The sequence below is a fragment of the Dipteris shenzhenensis genome, chromosome 13, assembly GCF_047967505.1.
Source record: "Dipteris shenzhenensis isolate YYH24624 ecotype China chromosome 13, Dip_SZ_1.0, whole genome shotgun sequence".
NCBI lineage: Eukaryota > Viridiplantae > Streptophyta > Polypodiopsida > Gleicheniales > Dipteridaceae > Dipteris > Dipteris shenzhenensis.
Genome location: NC_141608.1, coordinates 16868626 through 16890737, shown reverse-complemented (window position 1 = coordinate 16890737; position 22112 = coordinate 16868626). Strand labels below are relative to the sequence as shown.

At 42.3% G+C, this 22112-nt stretch overlaps 1 pseudogene; it reads left to right on the top strand.

The window, feature by feature from the left end:
- Nucleotides 1–18523: 18523 nt before the first annotated feature.
- Nucleotides 18524–21617, top strand: LOC147895099 (laccase-4-like; annotated as a pseudogene).
- Nucleotides 21618–22112: the final 495 nt, after the last annotated feature.

Sequence of the window (22112 nt, the reverse complement as noted above, 5' to 3'; positions counted from 1 at the left end):
TCTCTTTCCCCCTTCTATTATGCTCATGCATAAGCATAAGCATGAGCATATGCTCATGCTTATGCTTATGCATGAGCATAAGAGAAGTAGACATATGCTCATGCATAAGCATGAGCACATGTCTCTTTTTCCCTCTTTCCTTTCCCTCTTCTTCTCTCTTTCTTTCCCTCTTTCTCATTTTTCAATCTCATGAGCACATGTCTCTTTTTCCCTCTTTCCTTTCCCTCTTCTTCTCTCTTTTCTTCCCTCTTTCTCATTTTTCAATCTCTCTTTCCTTTCCCTCTTCTTCTCTCTTTTCCTCTTCTTCTCTCTTTCTTTCCCTCTCTTTCCCTCTTTCCTTTACCTCTTCTTCTCTCTTTCCCCCTTCTCTTATGCTCATGCATAAACATAAGCATGAGCATATGCTCATGCTTATGCTTATGCATGAGCATAAGAGAAGTAGACATATGCTCATGCATAAGCATGAGCATATGTCTCTTTTTCCATCTTTACTTTACCTCTTTCCCTCTTCTTCTCTCTTTCTTTCCCTCTTTTTCCCTCTTTCCTTTCCCTCTTCTTCTATCTTTCCCCCTTCTCTTATGCTCATGCATAAGGATAAGCGCTTATGCTTATGCATGAGCATAAGAGAAGTAGACATATGCTCATGCATAAGCATGAGCATATGTCTCTTTTTCCCTCTTTCCTTTCCCTCTTCTTCTCTCTTTTTGCCTCTTTCCTTTCCCTCTTCTTCTTTCTTTCCCCCTTCTCTTATGCTCATGCATAAGCATAAGCATGAGCATATGTCTCTTTTTCCCGCTTTCCTTTCCCTCTTCTTCTCTCTTTCTTTCCCTCTTTCTCATTTTTCAATGTCTCTTTCCTTTCCCTCTTCTTCTCTCTTTCCCTCTTTCATTTCCCTCTTCTTCTCTCTTTCTTTCCCTCTTTTCCCTCTTTCCTTTCCCTCTTCTTCTCTCTTCCCCCCTTCTCTTATGCTCATGCATAAGCATAAGCATGAGCATATGCTCATGCTTATGCTTATGCATGAGCATAAGAGAAGTAGACATATGCTCATGCATAAGCATGAGCATATGTCTCTTTTTCCCTCTTTCCTTTCCCTCTTCTTCTCTCTTTCTCTCTTTCCTTTCCCTCTTCTTCTTTCTTTCCCTCTTTCCTTTCCCTCTTCTTCTCTCTTTCCTGCTTCTCTTATGCTCATGCGTAAGCATAAGCATGAGCATATGCTCATGCTTGTGCTTATGCATGAGCATAAGAGAAGTAGACACATGGTCATGCATAAGCATGAGCATATGTCTCTTTTTCCATCTTTACTTTACCTCTTTCCCTCTTCTTCTCTCTTTCTTTCCCTCTTTTTCCCTCTTTCCTTTCCCTCTTCTTCTATCTTTCCCCCTTCTCTTATGCTCACGCATAAGCATAAGCGCTTATGCTTATGCATGAGTATAAGAGAAGTAGACATATGCTCATGCATAAGCATGAGCATATGTCTCTTTTTGCCGCTTTCCTTTCCCTCTTCTTCTCTCTTTTTGCCTCTTTCCTTTCCCTCTTCTTCTTTCTTTCCCCCTTCTCTTATGCTCATGCATAAGCATAAGCATGAGCATATGCTCATGCTTATGCTTATGCATGAGCATAAGAGAAGTAGACATATGCTTTTTCCCTCTTTTTCTTTCTTTCTTTCCCTCTTTCTCATTTTTCATATGTCTCTTTTTCCCTCTTTCCTTTCCCTCTTCTTCTTTCTTTCTTTCCCTCTTTCTCATTTTTCAATATCTCTTTCCTTTCCCTCTTCTTCTCTCTTTCCCTCTTTCATTTCCCTCTTCTTTTCTCTTTCTTTCCCTCTTTTCCCTCTTTCCTTTCCCTCTTCTTCTCTCTTTCCCCCTTCTCTTATGCTCATGCATAAGCATAAGCATGAGCATATGCTCATGCTTATGCTTATCATGAGCATAAGAGAAGTAGACATATAAGCATGAGCATATGTCTCTTTTTCCCTCTTTCCTTTCCCTCTTCTTCTCTCTTTCCCCCTTCTCTTATGCTCATGCATAAGCATAAGCATGAGCATATGCTCATGCTTATGCTTATGCATGAGCATAAGAGAAGTAGACCTATGCTCATGCATAAGCATGAGCATATGTCTCTTTTTCCCACTTTACTTTCCCTCTTTCCCTCTTCTTCTCTCTTTCTTTCCCTCTTTTTCCCTCTTTCCTTTCCCTCTTCTTTTCTCTTTTCCCCTTCTCTTATGCTCATGCTTAAGCATAAGCATGAGCATATGCTCATGCTTATGCTTATGCATGAGCATAAGAGAAGTAGACATATGCTCATGCATAAGAATGAGCATATGTCTGTTTTTCCCTCTTTCCTTTCCCTCTTCTTCTCTCTTTCTTTCCCTCTTTCTCATTTTTCAATCTCTCTTTAATTTCCTTTCCCTCTTCTTCTCTCTTTTCCTCTTTCCTTTCCCTTTTCTTCTCTCTTTCTTTTCCTCTTTCCTTTCCCTCTTCTTCTCTTTTTCCCCCTTCTCTTATGCTCATGCATAAGCATATGCTCATGCTTATGCTTATGCATGAGCATAAGAGAAGTAGAGATATGCTCATGCATAAGCATGAGCATATGTCTCTTTTTCCCTCTTTCTTTTCCCTCTTCTTCTCTCTTTCTTTCCCTCTTTCTCAGTTTTCAATCTCTCTTTCCTTTCCCGCTTCTTCTCTCTTTTCCTCTTTTTTCCTCTTTCCTTTCCCTCTTCTTCTCTCTTTCTTTCCCTCTTTCCTTTCCCTCTTCTTCTCTCTTTCTTTCCCTTTTCTTCCCTATTTCCTTTCCCTCTTCTTCTCTCTTTCCCCCTTCTCTTTTGCTCATGCATAAGCATAAGCATGAGCATATGCTCATGCTTATGCTTATGCATGAGCATAAGAGAAGTAGACATATGCTCATGCATAAGCATGAGCATATGTCTCTTTTTTCCTCTTTACTTTCCCTCTTCTTCTCTCATTCTTTCCCTCTTTCTCATTTTTCAATCTCTCTTTCTTTTTCCTCTTCTTCTCTCTTTTCCTCTTTTTCCCTCTTTCCTTTCTCTCTTCTTCTCTCTTTCCCTCTTTCCTTTCCCTCTTCTTCTCTCTTTCCCCCTTCTCTTATCCTCATGCATAAGCATAAGCATGAGCATATGTCTCTTTTTCCCTCCTTCCTTTCCCTCTTCTTCTCTCTTTCTTTCCCTCTTTCTCATTTTTCAATCTCTCTTTAATTTCCTTTCCCTCTTCTTCTCTCTTTCTTTCCCTCTTTCCTTTCCCTCTTCTTCTCTCTTTCCCCCTTCTCTTATGCTCATGCATAAGCATAAGCATGAGCATATGCTCATGCTTATGGTGATGCATGAGCATAAGAGAAGTAGACATATGCTCATGCTTTTTTCCCTCTTTACTTTCCCTCTTCTTCTCTCTTTCTTTCCTTCTTTCTCATTTTTCAATCTCTCTTTCTTTTCCCTGTTCTTCTCTCTTTTCCTCTTTTTCCCTCTTTCCTTTCCCTCTTCTTCTCTCTTTACCTCTTCTTCTCTCTTTTTTTCCCTCTCTTTCCCTCTTTCCTTTCCCTCTTCTTCTCTCTTTCCCCCTTCTCTTATGCTCATGCATAAAGCATAAGCATGAGCATAAGAGAAGTAGCCATATGCTCATGCATAAGCATGAGCATATGTCTCTTTTTCCCTCTTTCCTTTCCCTCTTCTTCTCTCTTCCAATCTTTCTCCCTTTTCCCCTTTTCCCCTTTCCCCTTTCTCTTCCCTCTTTTCTCTTCTCTCTTCTCTCTTCTCTCTTCCCTTTTCCCCTTTTCCAATCTCTCTTTCCTTTCCCCCTTCTCTTATGCTCATGCATAAGCATAAGCATGAGCATATGTCTCCGTCTCTTATGCTTATGCTTACCATGCATATGCCTCCTCTTTTCCTTTCCCTCTTCTTCCTCTTTTCCTTTGCCTATGCCTATGCCTATGCCTATGCTTATGTTTGTTTTTTGTTTTTTAATTTCGTGTTTGTGTCTATGTTAGACGTGGAATCATGTCGCACATCTGACGAGTACGAAGAGCCTCGCAGGAGGAGAGCTGACGATCTATATGCTCCAGAGGAGTTTGATTCCTCTCAGGCGAATACCTTGAGGACTATCCCTAGTCCGACTCCTCTCGGACCTAGCACTGCGACTACTCCTAATCCGACTCCTCTTGGACTTAGCACTGTGACTACCCCTCGAGGAACTCCTTTGCTATCCACGCATGGCTTTGTCAGGAGTCCCAATGAGTTTGTAGCGCAGATGAGCGATGAAGAGGCAGCGAGATTCTCCTCTCTACTATCTCAGAGGACCTCAGCAATTCCCTCCCCTACATCGACGGTTGGACATACTGCTCAGCGGTCCCCTCGTGCCCCTTCGACTGAGGGGTCATCACCTGCACGTGCATCTCATAAGGGAAGCAAGAGTAGGAAGGGCAGCTTATGTTGTGCTGACTCAGGAGATGTAGACAAACTCCTTACTCATTAGGGGATCTCTACTATCAAATCACGGCTGCTGGAGAGATAATAGAAGATACTAAGGGCAAAGCAGTGATGGCCACCATGAGGCAGTTGATGAGCCATCACTTCAAGAGTGGCATTGCTACTGATTGGCGGTATCAAGATGACCAAAAGAAGCAGGGGGTCAACAATGAATTAAAATAAAAATACCCTAACCTGCCAAATTGGGAGTTTAATGAGGATTATATGCGAGAGCGCATGGGTTTTGTCTTGAAGCATCATAGATCAACCTTGCGTACTTCCATCACAAAGGGGTTGCCTAAACCCAGCTGGGCAGACAAAGCTGATTGGAAGTTCTTCAAGAAGCAGAATAGGGACCATCCCGAAATGTTCGAGGGTCAGAGGAGGGCTGCGAAGAGTCAGCTGGACATCGTAGGTACTTTGCACTTTGGTGTAGGCGGATGTTGGCATTCGAGGCAATCGTGCTAAGTCTACTTCTTCTCATTTAATGTATTGTTCTATTTGTTTTACTACATATTACATGCACTTTAGCTAACTCTAACTCTCATAAATTGAATCCACAGCAAGCTGCGATGGGTCGTCTTCCTACAAATGCAGAGATGCGACACGCATTTTGCATAGGAACAAAGCCGTGGTTTATTGAGCAAGAGGCAATGGGAGTGACAGTCAATTGGGCTGAAGTGGCTGCTCGCATGGTATAAGTCTACTCCTACTTGTAATCTCACTTTTTAAATTGTTCTATTCTTTAAGTTCCAATCTAATTTTCAATTTATATGGTTCACTCTTAGGGTCAAAGCTCAAGCGTCCCATCATTGGAGGCGAGCGATCACTAGGGCCAGGGATCAGATGCACATGACGAGGATCAGGAAGAAGGTGCAGCTCACAAGGATGAAGGATCAAGCCAACAAGATGAGGATGAGGACGAGGATGATTCGAATGAGTAGTAGTAGTAGTAGTAGTAGTAGTAGTAGCAGCAGCAGTAGTTTGCATTTTCTTCGCCATGTATGTCATTTTGTATATCCGCTCATTTGAGCAATTTTGTATCACCCTTTCGAAAGGGTAATTTTGTAACAAACAATGTTGTATATGTTCGACATGTATATGCTTTTGTTGCTCGATCATTTCATTTGAGCGATTTTGTATCACCCTTTTCGCAAGGGAAATTTTGTTATAAAAAACTTTTTTTTGTAATTACAAAAAAAAAAAGGATTAGTGGGGCTAAACAGGACCATAGCAAGCCTTGTTTAGCCCCACTAATCCTTTTTTTTAATTCTGTTAATCGTCGCTATATAGCGACGTTTACCAATGTCGCCATAGCAACGATTATCAGTGTCGCTATATAGCGACATTTAACAACGTCGCTATATAGCGATGCTTTATAGCGACGGTTCTTTTTCGACACTTTTAATGACTTTAATAACGACGTTTGTGCCCATTTTTAAAAAAAATTAATGTAAAAAGCGTCAATATTTTCATCGAGAAAGGGTCTATGCCTTGTAGTGAAAGCCACTTGCATGGCGTTTGATTATTGCATTAGGGCATCTTTCCACCACGTCCTTAAACCACTTTACATCCAAAACATACACAAAGAAGTGTCGAAAGTCAAGCTTAATAATATCTTGGATTATGCCACAATAATCATCCATGGCTCCATTGGCTCCCTCAAAGCTAGCAATGACGCCACAATCTTGTGTATTTCTCTTATCATCAATCCGTTGTGTTAAAAAATGCTTGCCCTCACACCATATAGCATTGAACATAGTGCACTACACCAAAACAAAATCAATTAAATAAGCAATCTAAATTATTGAAAGCTCTTAACTTATGCATAACATTCTATATACCAACCTTGCTCATGCATTCTGCATACTCCCATTCTTCCATTGTGATATGCATCCCCTCGTCTTTCTCTGCTTTCTCCATTTCGTCAAGTAGCCAATCCACATGAATATCCTTTGGAAGTGCTCTTGGATACTGAGGGTATGGCACATGAGGTCCGTGGTGTGTACGAAAGAGGGCCCAGTCTTCTTGTTTTCTTGCCTTTGCATCCTCATATCTTGTCACCCATCTTTTCATCACATCACTATTAAGCACGCAATAGAGGTTGATATTATTAAGCAACTCCATGTCTATTACTTTGTTGCCTCCTTTCCCTTTAGGCACAATAGAGGTCATCATTAGGTCTTCATCATCTCTCCATAGTCGTGGGAGAGAGCTATCCACATCAACAAGAAACTCAGAAATATGTACAAGTGACTCTTGTACCAACCAACCCTCGGCCATGCTACCTTCAGGTCTTGCATTTTGTCTCACGAAACCCTTCAAGGTCTTCATGAAGCACTCAAGGAAGAACAACCATCGTGCATGTATAGTACCGCATATAACAATCTCATCCACCAAATGCACTATGAGATGTAGTTGGCTTATGAGAATAGAATGTGGAAATGTCTCCTCCACTAAAAAAACCACCTCCACTGACATAACTCGAGCATTCTCAAGTGTGGTGGGATCTATTTCCTTTGAGCTCACATACCTAGAAATGAAAAAGTACACCATATTAGCAATATTAACACGTTGCATGGAGCATTGATACGCATCACATTTTGTATAATGTAAAGTACCTCACAAGCTCGCCCATTTTGTAAATACAATCCTTCACATCCTTTGATGCACTACGAGAAAGGCTAGTAGGTAGTATGAACTGAACACATGAGGAATGGTTGATTAGTTGCTTCTAATTCACTCACAAATTTGAAAGGAAAAAGATATTATGCACATAAAATACTTACTTGGAGCATCTTGTGCCAATCATGAGATTTCAAGCCATATAATTGCTTTACACCTATTTTCTTGCTCTTTGTAAAGGCCCCCTTTAAACACCTCATGCATCCAGTGGGAGTACAAATTGTAGTAATAGTGCGCTTCACCACCACCATCTCTAGATTTGATAACCTCCAAAAAAACATGCCCATTTGGTCTCTCTTGTGGCCAAGCTTCACGCATCCTCCCTGTGGTACGTAGATCCTCCCTTATGCCTACAGAATCTCGTGTTCCATTCAAATGTTCCCAAATGGTAGATGCCACATTCTTGAAGATATGCATGGGATCAAGCAGGTGATTGATCTTGAGGTGGGACCAATATGGTAAACGATAAAATATGGAGTATCTAAACAAAAGCTAGTGTTAGCAGGCAATCTTTATTTCCAGCCAATATTGCACACAATAGTTACAAACCCTTACCGGCTCATGCTAAGTGATGGAGGAGTCGTGGAACCGTCCCAAATTCTCATCCAATCTCCCGCAGTGAGTGATTGTGGGAGGACTTCATTCCAAGGGGCAACATATCTAGGATGATCGCATCTCTGATAGTTTGCATTGGAGAGCATGTACGTTCCATATCTGTTTAAGACGTTTCCATCGAAGACATGGCTTCACACCATCCATACCCAATCCAAGTCTCAAGCTCCTAGGTTCTTTCTTGAATCTTGGCCATGTGTCTTCAATGCTTCCACGCAGGAGTGTCTGCGGGAGTTCTCCACTTGCCATTGGTTGATCGATGGGAGGAATGCCATGACATGAGCTCTGCAACGGATTTGCACTTGAACATATGTTGGATGCGAGGGATTATGGAAAAATGTCGCAGAACCTTACGAGGCAAGTCCAAAGTTTTGAGATCTGCTCTATATCTTGCCTCTCCACAAGTAGAACACTCTCTTGCATCCTTATGTAGTCCATGAAACAAAACACAATCGTTGACACATGCATGGATGCGCTTGTAATCTAATCCTCCAAGAGAGGTCACATGTTGCCTTGCCATATCGCTTGAGGTCGGTAATTTATTCTCCCTTGGAAGAATTTTACACAATAGCTTGCATGTGAAGACCATAAATGAGGAAAAGCATTCGAGTAATTGACCCACTAGCATAATTCATCATGTTTGCAAAATAGACTTTAAAGCTTGCTTGAGTAATGCATTCAAACTTGCATTGCTCCATCCATAGATGGTTTGCAAGTTTAGTAACTCAAGGGAGGCACGTAGAATAGAGAATGTGCATCCCTCAAATAGTGGAGTCGATGCTGCGGTAAAAAGATCGTCCTGCTCCATGCTATCATTCCTACCTTCGGATTGATGGACATATAAATCCCGCACCATTATCATCAAACACCTCCTCCTCCACAGCTTCATGAGGTAATGGCGGAGGGCTACTATCACCATCACTCCATGCATCTGTAATGGTCCCTCCTGAAGATCCCACCTCATATCGCCGACGCTTTGCCTCCTCACGACGAGCATAGGGCAACATATGCGGGTGTGGCACTGCATCCTGTATCAAATTAAAACGGGATCATAACTCAAACACATGAACACCCATAGGTATCTCAATCAACCTTAACTCTTTAACACTTACCATGTTTATGGTCGCATCCCATTCTCCATACTTTGAGATGTGATTGAGTGTAATCCTGCGTGCACGATACATGTTTCCTTGACATCGATCACACATACATTTGATTTTTTGCTCCAACCACATTTTACGATGGTGGATATGGAGGGATTCAACCTCATTGGAGCTACTTGTTGAAGATGAAGACATCCTACAAATAAACAACCCAAAAAATTTACTCTTGTATCAAATATTTAATCTTAAAACTCTGTAGCACATCTAATACCACATCTGTTCTCTGGTGCACGTCTATAGGCGCGTGTAAATTGTGTTGTAGACACACTTATAGACGCGATTTTCAAACCTACTTTTACCGCGCTTGATTTTCTTCACATACTTTTTGCATCGCGCGGCTTGCTTTGCTATTAACAGACACATTTTCGAGCATCCATACCTCTATCCAAGGTAAGTCTCTTTACGGTTGATCTTCTTTGAAAGTTGCTCTCTTTGGATTCGTCCTTTGTCGTATCCAAGAAACGAATGTTTTTGGTACTAGTGTTATGCTTTTGTGTCAGGCGCATGTCCTTTTCGAGTTTTTAGAATAGTCTGTCTATCGGAGCGCATCTATAGAGGCATCTAAGAGCGCGTCTATAGATGCGTCTACTCTATTTTTGGAAACAAATAGCCGCATCTATAGACACGCTCTTATACGCAAAGATAGACGTGCTTTGTTATTTTTCCCTGGCCTGGCCTTCCCTTCCCTTCCCTTCCCTTTCCTTTCCTTTCTCTTTTCTCTTTCCTTTCCCTTTCCACTTCCACTTCCAAGAAAAGGATTGCATATTGAATGATGGAAATAAGTAATTGCATGAATGAAGAAAGGGATTGCATGAATGATGGAAAGGGATTGCATGATTGAAGAAGGGGATTGCATGAATGATGGAAAGGGAAAGCATGATTGACAAAAGGGATTGCACTCTATATTTTCCTCTCTTTTTCCTTCTCTCTTTTATCCTCTCTTTCCTTCTCTTTTCATCGCTGTTTTTCTCTCTTATCTCCTCTCTTTTTCTCTCTTTTTTTCTCCTCTCTTTTCCTCTATTTTCCTCTTTCCTTCTCTCTTTTATCCTCTCTTTCCTTCTCTTTTCGTGGTAATTTTTCTCTCTTATCTCCTCTCTTTTTCTCTCCTTTTTTCTCTCCTCTTTTCCTCTCTTTTCCTCTCCTCTCTCCTCTCTTTTATCCCCACTTTTTCTCTCTTTTTCTCTTCTCTTTTCCTCTCCTTTCTCCTCTCTTTTATCCCCGCTTTTTCTCCTCTCTTTTCCTCTCCTTTCTCCTCTCTTTTATCCCCACTTTTCCTCTCTTTTCTACTCGCTTTCGTTCTCTCTTTTTCTCTCTTTTTCTCTTCTTTTTCTCTTCTCAGCTCATTAGTAATCTTCTTTTTTTCTTTTTTCCAGTTCATCATGTGGCCAGGAAGCTCTTCAGGCTCACTAGATCTTTGGGAGACCATCTTTCGAGAGTTATATAACCTTTTGGGACACCCCCCAGTCCTGGGGAGTTATATGGCTACATGATGAATACTCTAAACACCCCCCAGGAGTCGGCACTACAGACTCCAAACCACCCCAACCCCACACTAGCTGAGATTACCCCAGAGGAGTCAACATAACCCAGTCGGCTACAGAGCTTCTCCCATGCTATCCTATGCCCCTTCCCCCATGCCGTCTAGAGGCCCTTATGCCTCGCAGAGCCGTCGGCGTATTCCCATGTTGTAGAGACTCGGTTCTCCAGCTACAAGTGGTCCACGTAGTCTCGCGAAATCGAGAGTCGCTTCTCTAGCTACGAGTGGCCAACGTACTAGCTCGACACAACATAGTAGCAGGCGCAGTAGCAGGGAGAGCGGTGGGGGATGCATGGCATAGTGCCTTGGGAGGGGTGGTGGTGGGGACGAGGATGATTCAGATTATTTAGATGTGCCTCCTTGTGATGGTACGATCTACTATGACATCACTCAAGCAGGAGGCATCTTGATGGATGCATGGGGGAAGGACATCATGGCCTTCATGCACTCTGTAATTGCTAACAATTACATAGATTACTTTATTCACTACAAAGACCATCCAAAGAGGTTGGCTGATGAGACCCTCACTGCTGTTCGCTCTAGGTATCCTAACCCCCCCAATGTTCAGCTCACAGATAAAGGGGTCAATTGTTATGATACTTAGCAATAAAAGATCTTTGCATAAGAGGTAGGCACTAGCAGAGCTTGCCAGGCTCAGGAGGTCAACCACCAAGGGGCTCGCCCCACACCGCTCACAAGCGTGAGTGGAAGAAAGCAATGAAGTCATCGAAGGAGGAACCCAGTCTACAGCATGTGGAGGCATGAAGGATCTAAATGGAGCAATATGAAAGCGTGCATTTTGGATCAGGGGTGTTGAATCATGGGAGGCCCAATTTGTAAGTATCGATCTCAAATTATATTGTTTATGTAGTTTATTAGGAGGTTGTTTCTTTGTACTAACCCCTCCGCAAATTGTGTCATCTTGCAGCTTGATATCGTGGGCAGGTACCCTACTCCTATAGAGACAGCCTACCACCGCCACCATCGTAGAGGAGATACATGGAGGCACTTCTATAATGATGTGTTGATTACTGAGGAGCAGTATATCCGGGCTACTAGAGCGCCCCCCGAGGTATTTGAAAGTAATTATATAATGTCAATATTATAAGTAAAGATTTGATTTTTCATACATTGATATATGTTGTCCCTTGTTTACAGGACCCTGCACAAGAAGATGAGGAAGAAGGAGGCGGAGAAGGGAGCGCAGAATTGAGTGTAGAAGGGAGCGAGGACATGGAGAACTTAGATTAGCCGTAGAAGTAGTGCTAGCTACTCTGTTTTGTACTTAAAGCCACTAGCTTGGCTTCGTGCCTCTTGTATATACACTCCTCTTATTTTTGGTACTTGAAGCCACAGGACGTCGCTTAGCTTCGTGCTATATGTACATACAAGAACTTTTTGAGCTATGAATTAATGTACTCTTTTTATTTTTTTGACTTTCAATTTTCTTGTGCAACGTTCTATCAATTAATGCCTTGTGAACTAAACGTTTTGGAGTTGTAATGTTTTATTTGGAATTGTAATTGTCGACTATAGACGTGCTTGCAACAGTGCTAATTAAAATGCGGTTGGCTGTAAGAATTGAATTACACAATGTGGAAATGGGATTCCAGTAACTACATAGCATTCTGTTCAAGCACACAAAATTTTAAAAATATTATGTAGCGCGTCTATGAGGACATCTATAAACGTGTCTATATATGCGTCTGTCTATTCGAGGGGCTCTATTTGCGCGTCTACAGATGCATCTATAAATGCGTCTATAAATGCATCTATAAACGCATTTATAGATGCGTCTGTCTGTTCAAAGCATCTATTTATGCATCTTTATGTGCATCCATAGGCCCGTCTATCTATTATGTGGATGCGCCTTTCGACGTGGGTCTGTAGATGTGCTAATAGATGTGCAAATAGATGTGCCCGTAAGTTTTTTGTTAGATGAGTAAATGCGTCTGTGTGCGCATATGTAGGTGCTTTGTCTTGTTGTGGCCATTACCTCATGAGGCTGTGGAGGAGGAGGTGTTTGATGATATGGTGCGGGATTTATATGTCCATGATCAATCCTCAGGTAGGGATGATAGCATGGAGTAGGACGATCTTTTTACTGCAGCATCGACTCTCGCATTGACTCCACTGTTTCAGGGGTGCACATTCTCTGTTCTACGTGCGTCCCTTGAGTTACTAAACTTGGAGACCATCTATGCAAGTTTGAATGCATTACTGAAGTAAGCTTTAAAGTCTAATTTGCAAACATAGTGAATTATGCTAGTGGGTCAATTACTCGAATGCTTTTTCTCATTTATGGTCTTCACATGCATTCAAGCTATTGTGTAAAATGCTTCCAAGGGAGAATAAATTACCGACCTCAAGAGATATGGCAAGGCAACCTGTGACCTCTCTTGGAGGATTGGATTACACGCGCATCCATCCGTGCGTCAACGATTGTGTTCTGTTTCGTGGACCACAAAAGGATGCAAGATAGTGTCCTACTTTTGGAAAGGCAAGACATAGAGCAGATCTCAAACCTTTGGATGTACCTCGTAAGGTTCTGTGACATTTTCCCATAATCCCTTGCATCCAACATATGTTCAAGTGCAAATCCATTACAAAGCTCATGTCATGGCAAGTGGAGAACTCCCATCGATCAACCGATGGCCAGTGGATAACTCCCATAGACACTCCTGCGTGGAAGAATATTGAAGACACATGGCCAAGCTTCAAGGAAGAACATAGGAACTTGAGTCTTGGATTGGGTACGGACGGTGTGAACCCATTTGGTCTCAAAAGCACCTCTTACAGTGTATGGCCAGTGATATTGGTGAATTATAATCTTCCACCAACTATGGCAATTAAGAAAGGACATGTTATGTTATCCCTTCTAATTCTAGGGAAACATAAAGTCAAAAATCTTGATGTTTATCTGGAGCCTTTGATTGATGAGCTAGATATACATTGGAGAGGTATCGAGGTGCATGATGTGAGCAGGCCTCTCTCGTCACGAGACTTCAACTACAAAGCAATCTTGATGTGGACGATGCATGACTTCCCAGGCTATGGCGAGTGTTCAGGTAGCATTGAACTTTTAATTATGAGTAGGCAATCGATGTGGCACCGTGAACCCACCTTGAACACTTAACTGTGTCTATTGTTCAGGTGTCACTGCATTGGGTTACCATGCATGTCTTGTTTGTGGTCCTTCGCTAGTTGCCTCACGAGCAGACGCATTGAATAAGGTCATCTATGAGAATCACTATTGATTTCTCGCACCTAATCATCCTAGATATGTCCCCTCTTGGAATGAAGTGCCCCCACAGTCACTCACTGCAAGAGATTGGATGAGAATTTGGGATGGTTCCATGACTCCTCCACCACTTGGCATGAGCCGATAAGGGTTGGTAACTATTGTGTGCTATATTGAATAAAAATAAAGATTGCACGCTAACACTATCTTCAAGAATGTGGCATCTACCATTTGGGAACATTTGAATGGGACACAAGATTTCGCAGGCATAAGGGAGGATCTATGCACCACTGGGAGGATGCATGAATCTTGGCCACAAGAGAGGCCAAATGGGCATGTCTTTTTACCCCGAGCACTATGGAGGTTATTAAATCTAGAGATGGTGGTGGTGAAGCAAGCTATCACTACAATTTGTACTCCCACTCGATGCATGAGGAGTTTGAAGGGGGCCTTCACAAAGAGCAAGAAAAGAGGTGTAGAGCAATTATATGGCTTGAAATCTCATGATTGGCACAAGATGCTCCATGTAAGTATTTTATGTGCATAATATCTTTTTCCTTCCAAATTTGTGAGTGAATTAGAAGAAACTAATCAACCATTCCTCGTGTGTTCAGTTCATACTAGCTACTAGCATTTCTTGTGGTGCATCAAAGGACATGAAGGATCATATTTACAAGATGGGCGAGCTTGTGAGGTACTTTACAGGATACAAAATTTGAAGCGTATCAATTCTCCATGCAAGGTTTTCATATTGCTAATATGGTGTACTTTTTCTTTTCTAGGTATGTGAGCTCAAAGGAAATAGATCCCACCACGTTTAAGAATGATCCAATTATGTCAGTGGAGGTGGTTTGTTTAGTGAAGGAGACCTTTCCACATTCTATTCTCACAAGCCAACTACATCTCATAGTGCATTTGGAGGATGAGATTGCTATATGCGGCACTGTACATGCACGATGGTTGTTCTTCCTTGAGTGCTTCATGAAGACCTTGAAGGGTTTCGTGAGGCAAAATGGAAGGCCTGAAGATAGCATGGCCGAGGGTTGGTTGGTATAAGAGTCAGTTGCATATATTTCTAAGTTTCTTGTTGATGTGGATAGCTCTCTCCCACGACTATGGAGAGATGATGAAGACCTAAGGATGAACTCTATTGGACAGAGCAATCTAATAGACATAGAGTTGTGTAATAATATCAACCTCTATTGCATGCTTAATAGTGATGCGATGAAAAGATAGATGATAAGATACGAGGATGCAAAGGCAAGAAGACAAGGAGAAAGGGCCCTCTTTCGTACACACCACGGATCTCGTGTGCCATACTCTCAGCATCTAAGAGCACTTCCAAAGGATATTCATGTGGATTGGCTACTTGACAAAATGGCGAGAGCAGAGAGAGAGACGAGGGGATGCATATCACAATGGAAGAATGGGAGTGTGCTAGAGGATGCATGAGCAAGGTTGGTATATGGAATGTTATGCATAAGTTAGGAGCTTTCAACAATTCAAATTGCTTATTTAATTGATTTTGTCTTGGTGTAGCTATCTGGTGTGAGGGCAAGCATTTTTAGACACAACGGATTGATGATAAGAGAAACACACAAGATTGCGGTGTCATTGCTAGCTTTGAGGGAGCCAATGGAGCCATGGCTAATTATTATGGCATAATCCAAGATATTATTAAGCTTTACTTTCGATGCTTCTTTGTGTATGTTTTGGATGTCAAGTGGTTTAAGGACGTGGTGAAAAGAGGCCCTAATGCAACAATCGAACGCCATGCAAGTGGCCTTGTAACTATTGACTTCACAAAGGTTTGGCAAAGCAAGAAGGACATACTAGTACTACTACAACAATGTGAACAGGTAGTACTGTACACACATATAAAAGTACTCAATTCTAAATATTTGATACCTTCGATGCAAGGAAAATAACATGATTGTATTTGTGTTTAAATTAGTTTGTCTATCAATCAATGGTGGATAATAATAGGTGGTGGCATGTCATATCTATTATGCCACGTTCCAAAGTGATGTATAGTACATTTACTAATATGGAGCGTATGGAGGATGATCATGGCCATGGAGGTGATGCTAACGGCGATACAAGAGAGGAGGATGATCATGAGATAGGAGATACAGATATTGAGGCCATTACCCGTGAGGACGAGCCTACCATTGGTGATTTTGATTTCTATGAGCTCATGAGTAGCACAAGTAGTAGTGGGCTCAATGTATTTGTAGATAGTTTGGCAAGGGTTGATCTCAGTGAGAATGAGATTGAACCGTAGCCCATCATTGATATTGGCAAAACTATTTTACATATTGTCTCATTCTCCTCACCTCACTTAATTTTTGTATATGTGGGTTTGCCAAAAAGCATTGATATTTTTATTAAAATTATGTGCTTTGGTAATCATGGACAATGTTTTGAAAGCAGTGATACACATTTATCAGCTTGCACCAAAATATCACTTTCTATATTCTCTGTTCTGCATTTATAAAGGTGTCTAAATCTATGTCTAAATCACAGTGCAAACGTGCTATTAGACACGCGCTAATAGACGCGCTCATAGGCGCACTCGTGTTCTTACTATTCTAGCTGCGCTTATAGACGCGCCTACTATTTTGTGTGTCTATCAAGCGCATCTATAGTTGCTTTGTCTTGTTGTGAGATGCGATTAGGCTAGCTCTATCTCTGTAATTCAATCATGTGTGAGCATCGGCGAGACTGTAGATGTGATTAGGCTAAATCTAGCACTCCAAATTCAATGTTTGAGGTTCCATGCGACGGCGTAGTGAAATGCAACTCGCTCTACAAGTTGGAGAGCCATGAGCAAGCGTAGTACATGGGATACTCTAGAGTAATTATTGAAGGTGTAGCATGGCGGTAGTGCCCCTTGGATCTGCGACCGCGACGCATTCCAACAATTACTAATATCTTTTATTTTGGAATGCAGATGGTCACCGATAGTGTCACACTTACCAGGTCACACTGACAATGAGACACAGAATTTGTTCAAGCTGAGGGTCGAAGTGCTTCCATCTTGCACCTTCTAGCCAGTCAAGCTGAAGATCAGAGCAATCCTTGTCTGCAAATTGGCCCGTGAATGCGAGAACTGGATGCAATGTATGGGTCCTGCAAGTGGGAATCGTCTGCATGCCGAGCGATGGACCCCTGTGCAGTGAGCTCTTTTCATCTTTGTTGTATGGTAAATTCGGGGAGCTTTCGGCCCACTGAGGAAAGATGATGGACATGAGGTGTTGTTGAACCCTGCCGATGTGAAGTTGCTGCAATGAACAGGGATTACCGATGAAGTTGCTGCAATACACAGGGATTACCGACGAACATAGACCATTCGTCCAAACAATTTTGTGCTATCCATGATGCATTGAGTCCGCCATCATTGATTGACAATAGTAAAGTTGTAGAGACATGGAAGGCATGTGCTCTCTGCAAAAGCAAATTCACAGACATTGAAGCCATGTGCTTTGAGGATGCTAAGATCGATCAGGCCGCAAAAAGCTGCATAGCGTACCTCTGAATGAACGATAGAAGAAGCAATGCAAATGCCGAATGCAAGAATTGCATGTAACTACTTTGCATGCATGTAAACTTCCATGTTTGAAATTTAAAAAAACCACCAAAATCATTAAAGATTTTACATGTTTATAATAAAAGAATCCAACGGTGGATATTTAGCAAATCTAATCCAATGGTGGATATTTTCCCAATTGTCCTCCCCCAAAGCTCTCCTTAAGAGAGAAAAAGATAACAAGTGAGTACAAGTACTCGTGAGCACTGCCTTCAATTGGTTCTCTCAAAGGATCAAGCTGAAGGAATGATTAATTTGTAACACGTGTGATGGAAGCCCATGTATAGGAAAGTTCGAATGATTTGCAAACTCCGTGAGAGAGAGAGAGAACCAAAATAGTAGGGGGCCAAGTGGTAAAAAATGGAGTGGGACTCTTTATTAAGAAAAGTGAAACGATAACTCTGTCTGGAAGGCACTACTAATATGAGCGAGACCAAGCAAGGATGAGTCAATTTGGTGACAAATGGAGATTGTTGCACAGCTAATTGCATGCTAAGATCTCAGTTTCTCTAGATAACATCGAAACTCTAATGATGATTGGACGTACTTCATAGGACTCTTGACGTGATCCAACGGGTTACGCTACTCTAACCATTCACAGCGGAGGATAGCAAAGACACGGAACATTGCGGATGGTTATCCGAGAGGAAATCGCTTTGAATTTCAATTCGAATCCTCCGGAGCTTCTTTCCAGTTTTAGAACAATTATCAGATTACGAGGCAGAGCTGTATGAGTGAGTCAATGGAAGACTAAGTAAGAATGAGTCAATCAAGTGACAGATGGTGATTGTGCAAGCTTCATATAACTAATTCCATGCTAGGATCTCAGTTGCTATAGATAGCATCGCGTCTGACCGGGCAACAAGCATTTGTTTCTTCCTCCATCGCACAACGTATCCATCGATAGTGGGATTTAAAAGCTTATCGAGGTTGTAGATTTCAGGCGACCGTTGTGCGTGCAAGGCGACATAAAAATTCACAAGAGCTCAGTTGCTATAGATAGCATCGCGTCTGACTGATTCCAGTCTTACCGGTGTTGAGCTGATCCAACAGTTTTTCGGGCAACAAGCATTTGTTTCTTCCTTGATCGCACAACGTATCCATCATCGATCGTGGGATTTAAAAGCTTATCGAGGTTGTAGATTTCTGGCGACCGTTGTGCGTGCAAGCCGACATAAAAATTCACAAGATCTGCATCGTCCCCCTTTCACACATTTCGACCATGCCTCTGCTGCCTGGATCGAATTATAACCACCCACGCACAAACCGTTACCAGAGGTTGATTGTGTCACTCTTTCTGTCGTCATTCTTTACTCCAGTGATTTCTGGCAATTCTCGAGAGACCACAACAGGGACTACACATCGCGTGCATTTCCAGGTAAAAGATGGATATGGAGGCGGAAGAATCTGCTCAATCTTGTGCAGCCGTTCGGTGCTAGATAGTTACGACTGGGTCTAAAGCGAAAGCTGCGGCAGCTATATCATTTGATCTGGTGTTTGATTTATGCCCTTCCAGGTGCAGGAGACGAACGTCACGCGATTGTGTCGCAGAAACACGATCGTAACAGTGAATGGACAGTACCCAGGCCCAACGATCCGAATAAGGGAATATGATAAGCTGGTCGTCACTGTCACGAACTCAGCAAAGTACAATGTAACGATCCACTGGTAATCCTCGAGACGATTTTGTTGTTGTGAATTGAAGCTTGTTCTAGGACGAATGATCAGAACAGAATTCTCATATGAGGCGTTTGATGTAAAGCAGGCATGGCGTTCACCAGAGGCTGACTCCATGGGCGGACGGAACCTCCTACATAACGCAGTGCCCGATCCAGCCAGGAAAATCATACACGTATAGATTCGGCCTGGAGGATAAGAGGGGGGTGCTGCTGTGGCACGCTCATGACAGTTGGCTACGAGCAACTGTCCATGGGGCCTTCGTGATCCTTCCGAGGAATGGCTTGGCCTATCCCTTCGAGCAGCCGCGAGCAGAGCTGAAGCCCATCATCTTAGGTGAGCGGAAACGCCTGCTATTGTATATACTTCACGACAAGATTACGCATATGAGCACATGAGATAACGGCGCTGCGACACATACGAACGCATTAGTTCCCGACAGAATTACGGACAAAATTATGTCGCTGCGACGCATACTAACATACTCACGACAAGATTACGCTGGTGCTATGCATACGAGCAAACGAATTTGCGACAAGATTAGGGCGCTCCGAATCACGTTTACATGATGACCGTAATCTAGTCGGAAACCTCATCGCGTCCTAATTTCATGTCCTCTACGCTCCATGGCAGATAGTGCCGTAGACTAGTCCCTGGTATAGCTCGTTTGCATCACAGCACCGAGTATTGTCCTGAATCATGCTTCATAACACTAAGTAATTACTAGGAAACGCTTTTATCACTAGATTGCAATTCTTTCTCAATTGCAGGAGAATGGTGGACAGACGACGTCAAGAATGTGGAGAAGGCCGCTCTTGCAACTGGAGGAGTCTACCGCCTTTCTAATGCCCTTACCTTGAACGGCCTGCCTGGTTATCTTTACAAGTGCCCTAGTACAGGAGCTCCTGGTACGGTGATCTTGGAGCTCTCACGACCTTTAGATCACACGAGAATCTGTAATCTTCTGTTACAATTTTTGATGGTCAATACAACAATTTCCTTCTGTTCTGACGTGGTTCCATGCTGAATTCATCCCTTGCTATCTGTGTGACAGAAACTCCTGAAATCTTCAACGTGGTGAAGGGACAAACTTATCTTCTGCGCATCATCAACGCCGCCCTCAACTTCCAACTCTTCTTCCAAATCGCAAATCACATCCTCACCGTTGTAGAAATGGACGCTGTCTATACTAAGCCCTATGCTACAGACGTCGTATTGCTTGCGCCTGGCCAAACAGCTAGTGTTCTCTTAACTGCTGATCAACCCGTGGCTGACTATTCCATGGCGGCTTCAGTGTTTTCACCAGCTCCGGAAGCCTATGTGCCATTCCCTAATATTGGTGCGACTGCCATTTTTTGTTACAACAGAGCCACGGGACCGAGATTAGGATTCCCCGCTGTTCCCAGATTTCCATCGGTCAACGACTCCACTTACTTTGAGCAAGATTTTGCGAACGGGCTTAAAGGTCTGAACTCTAAAGACTATCCTTCACGCGTACCTCAGGAAGTGGACGAAAGTCTATTGTTTACGATCGGGTATGCTTTGAAGAGGTGCCCATCAAGAGCAGGTTGCACAGGTCCTAACAATACCAAGCTTTCTGCATCAATCAGCAATATAACGTTTGCCACTCCCACCATTTCCCTTTTGCAGGTGAGATTCAAATATCTATTTTAACTAGTGTTTTGAGTTCAAATCTTTGGTCTCCCTGTTCTACCAGGTTCACAGTATTAATCCTTCATGCTGTCGATAGGTTTCTGCGAGTCACTGATTTGAATTCTCATATGTAACACGTAGGCGTACTACGAAACCTCGCTCAACCCACGAATTAATCTAGATCAGGATATACAGCAAGCTACAGTATTTTCCACCAATTTTCCTGATGTTCCACTTCATGAGTACAACTACACGGGACTTAATCCCGCAAACAAGCAGGCAATGCTTGGAACAAAGCTGACAAGGATCCAGTATGGTTCCAACGTTCAACTCGTATTACAGGACACCGCAACCCTGTTCTTTGAAAGCCATCCTATGCACCTTCACGGTTACGACTTCTTCATTGTAGGATCAGGTCAGGGAAACTTTGATCCAGAAACGGATCCTAGGAACTTCAATTTGGTAGACCCAGTTGCGAGGAACACAATAGCAGTGCCAGCAGGAGGGTGGGCTGCGATCCGTTTTCACGCTGATAATCCAGGTATGGCCTCTTTGATTTGAGCTCTTAATAAATTGTTTAAATGGGGGTCTATTATATTGTAGCTGAGCGTCCCTTGTTTTGGGACTGATTTTCGTAACATGAAGCATTACATGAGTGCGTGCCTGCGTGAATGCGTGTGTGTGTATGTGCGCGCTTTTTTTGTGTGTCTATGTACGTGTGTGTTTCACGAAAAAAACAAGTGTGTGATTTATCATGTAGTTTTGACTCTTTGACAATGGGGCAAAAAGTTTTTCAGTAAAATATGTTGACAGCATTAAAGTTCAACAATTTTATCATTTGTTGTGCTTTTGTAGGCGTCTGGTTCTTTCACTGTCACTTCGAAATGCATAGCTCTTGGGGCATGTCCATGGCTTTCATTGTGGAAAATGGAGGCGATGTTGGCCAATCTGTTCCGGTTCCACCAGTAGATCTTCCCCCTTGTTAGCTCATGGTCATTCCAGGTTTTCTAAATTCCTTCAGCACGCAGACATATTGGGGAAAATGCATTGATTTTCTCTTGATTTTTAAGCTAGGAATTTATTAATGCTGCCTTTCCACATGCATGAGTTATTAGAGACTTGGATGATGGTGTATATTCTCTCTTACTAATTCTTCTTTTAGCACTCGCAAAGCTTTGAAGAACTTTAAATCCAAGCCAAAATACAAGCAAAAAATGAGCTCCATCATTCTTGATACTCTCTCACTTGTGCGAGCATTTTTAGTCTGTCACTTGTGTTTACTCCAGCTGGAGACTTAATGTTCACCATGTCAATTGCTATTTGCATGGATGTGGTCTATTTATGAAGACTATCGACTTATTCAGTTTTTTGAGAAATTATCTACCCATGGCCAAAGCTGCTTCATAACTTTAGCAAGGTTGGATTGGTTGATTGCATGTCTTTGTTATCAATCAAGCCTATTTCTAATAATTAAGTTTGAA